The following is a 5,000-nucleotide window of genomic DNA, read 5'->3' as shown; positions in this document are numbered from 1 at the left end:
ACTCTGGTGGGGCACCCAAAAGCACCTCGCCATGCCCGGGGAGAGCCACCCTGGGCGGGTAAAGCGGCGCCCAGAGGCCCCTGTCACCTCTGGGAGTCGAGCTGTGGAAGTAGAGAGTCGTGGGCTTGACTCTGGTGGGGCACCCAAAAGCACCTCGCCCAGCCCGGGGAGAGCCACCCTGGGCGGGTAAAGCGGCGCCCAGAGGCCCCTGTCACCTCTGGGAGTCGAGCTGTGGAAGTAGAGAGTCGTGGGCTTGACTCTGGTGGGGCACCCAAAAGCACCTCGCCATGCCCGGGGAGAGCCACCCTGGGCGGGTAAAGCGGCGCCCAGAGGCCCCTGTCACCTCTGGGAGTCGAGCTGTGGAAGTAGAGAGTCGTGGGCTTGACTCTGGTGGGGCACCCAAAAGCACCTCGCCATGCCCGGGGAGAGCCACCCTGGGCGGGTAAAGCGGCGCCCAGAGGCCCCTGTCACCTCTGGGAGTCGAGCTGTGGAAGTAGAGAGTCGTGGGCTTGACTCTGGTGGGGCACCCAAAAGCACCTCGCCATGCCCGGGGAGAGCCACCCTGGGCGGGTAAAGCGGCGCCCAGAGGCCCCTGTCACCTCTGGGAGTCGAGCTGTGGAAGTAGAGAGTCGTGGGCTTGACTCTGGTGGGGCACCCAAAAGCACCTCGCCATGCCCGGGGAGAGCCACCCTGGGCGGGTAAAGCGGCGCCCAGAGGCCCCTGTCACCTCTGGGAGTCGAGCTGTGGAAGTAGAGAGTCGTGGGCTTGACTCTGGTGGGGCACCCAAAAGCACCTCGCCATGCCCGGGGAGAGCCACCCTGGGCGGGTAAAGCGGCGCCCAGAGGCCCCTGTCACCTCTGGGAGTCGAGCTGTGGAAGTAGAGAGTCGTGGGCTTGACTCTGGTGGGGCACCCAAAAGCACCTCGCCCAGCCCGGGGAGAGCCACCCTGGGCGGGTAAAGCGGCGCCCAGAGGCCCCTGTCACCTCTGGGAGTCGAGCTGTGGAAGTAGAGAGTCGTGGGCTTGACTCTGGTGGGGCACCCAAAAGCACCTCGCCATGCCCGGGGAGAGCCACCCTGGGCGGGTAAAGCGGCGCCCAGAGGCCCCTGTCACCTCTGGGAGTCGAGCTGTGGAAGTAGAGAGTCGTGGGCTTGACTCTGGTGGGGCACCCAAAAGCACCTCGCCATGCCCGGGGAGAGCCACCCTGGGCGGGTAAAGCGGCGCCCAGAGGCCCCTGTCACCTCTGGGAGTCGAGCTGTGGAAGTAGAGAGTCGTGGGCTTGACTCTGGTGGGGCACCCAAAAGCACCTCGCCATGCCCGGGGAGAGCCACCCTGGGCGGGTAAAGCGGCGCCCAGAGGCCCCTGTCACCTCTGGGAGTCGAGCTGTGGAAGTAGAGAGTCGTGGGCTTGACTCTGGTGGGGCACCCAAAAGCACCTCGCCCAGCCCGGGAGAGCCACCCTGGGCGGGTAAAGCGGCGCCCAGAGGCCCCTGTCACCTCTGGTTCTCCCTGGATGTTAACGGTCCTGGTAGCCCGGAGGCCCCACAGCCTCTGCACTCTGCCCAGCCGGGGCACCTCGATCGCGGGGAAGTTCCCTCTAAAACGGCCCTGGAGGTGTGGACTTAGAAAAATTTTCGCTTGTGACTTTTTTCCTCTCAAAAACTGGGTTTCTGAAATCGTGCCGATGGTAGCTTGTGAATCAGGGGTAAACTCCTTGAAACGGGAAAACTCTCAAAGCCCTAGAGGTCTAGGGCTTCGCAGGGTTTATCGGTGAAAAGACTTTGTCATTTTTTCGAGCGAGTGAAATTTTGACAAAGTGTTTTTACCAGTAAACCCTGCAAAGCCCTAGAGGTCTAGGGCTTCGCAGGGTTTATCGGTGAAAAGACTTTGTCATTTTTTCGAGCGAGTGAAATTTTGACAAAGTGTTTTTACCAGTAAACCCTGCAAAGCCCTAGAGGTCTAGGGCTTCGCAGGGTTTATCGGTGAAAACACTTTGTCATTTTTTCGGCCTCAAAATGAGAAAAAATTCAACGTAAAATAATAAAAATAAAATACAAGACGAGGAGATGATATCAATGTGACAAATGGAAAAAATTCACATAAATACCCTCGATCACAGGCTCCTCTCGGCTCCAGCGTAGCTTCATTCTGCCTTTTTAGAAAAAATCATTTTGCTTGTCATGGTGATCATTTTCAACCCCATTTTCTCGTTGTTTCGCTGGGTCCGCAGCTGGGGAGGGGGCTGCTTCCCTGGATGCCTGCCCAGCCAGGGCTCCATCATCTGGGCCACACACATCCAGCGGGAGAGGGGGCTGCTTCCCTGGATGCCTGCCCAGCCAGGGCTCCATCATCTGGGCCACACACATCCAGCGGGAGAGGGGGCTGCTTCCCTGGATGTCTACCCAGCCAGGGCTCCATGATCTTGGCCACAGACATCCAGCGGGAGAGGGGGCTGCTTCCCTGGATGTCTACCCAGCCAGGGCTCCATGATCTGGGCCACACACATCCAGCTGGAGAGGGGCTGCTTCCCTGGATGTCTACCCAGCCAGGGCTCCATCATCTGGGCCACACACATCCAGCTGGAGAGGGGGCTGCTTCCCTGGATGTCTACCCAGCCAGGGCTCCATGATCTGGGCCACACACATCCAGCTGGAGAGGGGGCTGCTTCCCTGGATGTCTACCCAGCCAGGGCTCCATCATCTGGGCCACACACATCCAGCTGGAGAGGGGGCTGCTTCCCTGGATGTCTGCCCAGCCAGGGCTCCATGATCTGGGCCACACACATCCAGCTGGAGAGGGGGCTGCTTCCCTGGATGTCTACGCAGCCAGGGCTCCATGATCTGGGCCACACACATCCAGCTGGAGAGGGGGCTGCTTCCCTGGATGTCTACGCAGCCAGGGCTCCATCATCTGGGCCACACACATCCAGCTGGAGAGGGGGCTGCTTCCCTGGATGTCTGCCCAGCCAGGGCTCCATGATCTGGGCCACACACATCCAGCTGGAGAGGGGGCTGCTTCCCTGGATGTCTACCCAGCCAGGGCTCCATGATCTGGGCCACACACATCCAGCTGGAGAGGGGGCTGCTTCCCTGGATGTCTGCCCAGCCAGGGCTCCATGATCTGGGCCACACACATCCAGCTGGAGAGGGGGCTGCTTCCCTGGATGTCTGCCCAGCCAGGGCTCCATGATCTGGGCCACACACATCCAGCTGGAGAGGGGGCTGCTTCCCTGGATGTCTGCCCAGCCAGGGCTCCATGATCTGGGCCACACACATCCAGCTGGAGAGGGGGCTGCTTCCCTGGATGTCTGCCCAGCCAGGGCTCCATGATCTGGGCCACACACATCCAGCTGGAGAGGGGGCTGCTTCCCTGGATGTCTACCCAGCCAGGGCTCCATCATCTGGGCCACACACATCCAGCTGGAGAGGGGGCTGCTTCCCTGGATGTCTACCCAGGGAAGGCTTCAGTCTCCGGGGCGGGAACACCCAGCTGAGGACGGTCCTGGAACCCTCCTCCAGAACCCGGCGCACCAGCCGAACCTGCGTACCCACTCTTAAGCACCCACCCACCCAGCTGCAAACAGACAAACGCTCGCGACAGTGTCCCGTGGTCCTGGTACACCGTTTAGCTCTCCGTGGTCCTGGTACTCTGCTTAGCTCTCCGTGGTCCTGGTACTCCGTTTAGCTGTCCGTGGTCCTGGTACACTGTTTAGCTCTCCGTGGTCCTGGTACTCCGTTTAGCTGTCCGTGGTCCTGGTACACTGTTTAGCTCTCCGTGGTCCTGGTACTCCGTTTAGCTGTCCGTGGTCCTGGTACACTGTTTAGCTCTCCGTGGTCCTGGTACACTGTTTAGCACCTCCACCTGGAGGTGTGGACTTTGTCATTTTTCTCCGCGAGGTGCGGAGCTCCGGCGGGACCCCCGCGGGACCCGCACCCACAGATGAGAGCTCATTTTCGGCCTCCCTCGGAGCGCATCACCCCCCCGCCTGGAGGTGTGGACTTTGTCATTTTTTAATGATTTTTCTCCGCGCCCCTGGTACCCCGATGGAGGTGTGGAGCTCCGGCGGGACCCCCGCGGGACCCGCACCCACAGATGAGAGCTCATTTTCGGCCTCCCTCGGAGCGCATCACCCCTCCGCCTGGAGGTGTGGACTTTGTCATTTTTTAATGATTTTTCTCCGCGCCCCTGGTACCCCGATGGAGGTGCGGAGCTCCGGCGGGACCCCCGCGGGACCCGCACCCACAGATGAGAGCTCATTTTCGGCCTCCCTCGGAGCGCATCACCCCCCCGCCTGGAGGTGTGGACTTTGTCATTTTTTAATGATTTTTCTCCGCGCCCCTGGTACCCCGATGGAGGTGCGGAGCTCCGGCGGGACCCCCGCGGGACCCGCGCCCACAGATGAGAGCTCATTTTCGGCCTCCCTCGGAGCGCATCACCCCTCAGCCTGGAGGTGTGGACTTTGTCATTTTTTTTATTTTTTAAAACAGATTTTCTCTGCGAGGTGCGAGCCTCTGCACTCTGCCCAGCCGGGGCACCTCAATCGCGGGGAAGTTCCCTCTAAAACAACCCTGGAGGTGTGGACTTAGAAGAATTTTCGATCGGCACCTTTTTCCTCTCAAAAACTGGGTTTCTGAAATCATGCCGATGGTAGCTTGTGAAACAGGGGTAAACTCCTTGAAACGGGAAAACCCTGCAAAATGGCCAAAGCCCTAGACCTCTAGGGCTTTGGGCAGGGTTTACTGGTAAAAAAACTTTGTCAAAATTTCACTCGCCTGGAGGTGTGGACTTTGTCATTTTTTAATGATTTTTCTCCGCGCCCCTGGTACCCCGATGGAGGTGCGGAGCTCCGGCGGGACCCCCGCGGGACCCGCGCCCACAGATGAGAGCTCATTTTCGGCCTCCCTCGGAGCGCATCACCCCCCCGCCTGCAGGTGTGGACTTTGTCATTTTTTAATGATTTTTCTCCGCGCCCCTGGTACCCCGATGGAGGTGCGGAGCTCCGG

This window comes from Micropterus salmoides, unplaced genomic scaffold (genome assembly GCF_014851395.1).
Source record: "Micropterus salmoides isolate LMB-PRFRI ecotype aquatic unplaced genomic scaffold, ASM1485139v1 Ms_hic_scaffold_1, whole genome shotgun sequence".
Classification (NCBI taxonomy): Eukaryota; Metazoa; Chordata; class Actinopteri; order Centrarchiformes; family Centrarchidae; genus Micropterus; species Micropterus salmoides.
The sequence above is the reverse complement of the archived record's forward strand: the minus strand, read 5'-3'. Positions refer to the sequence as shown.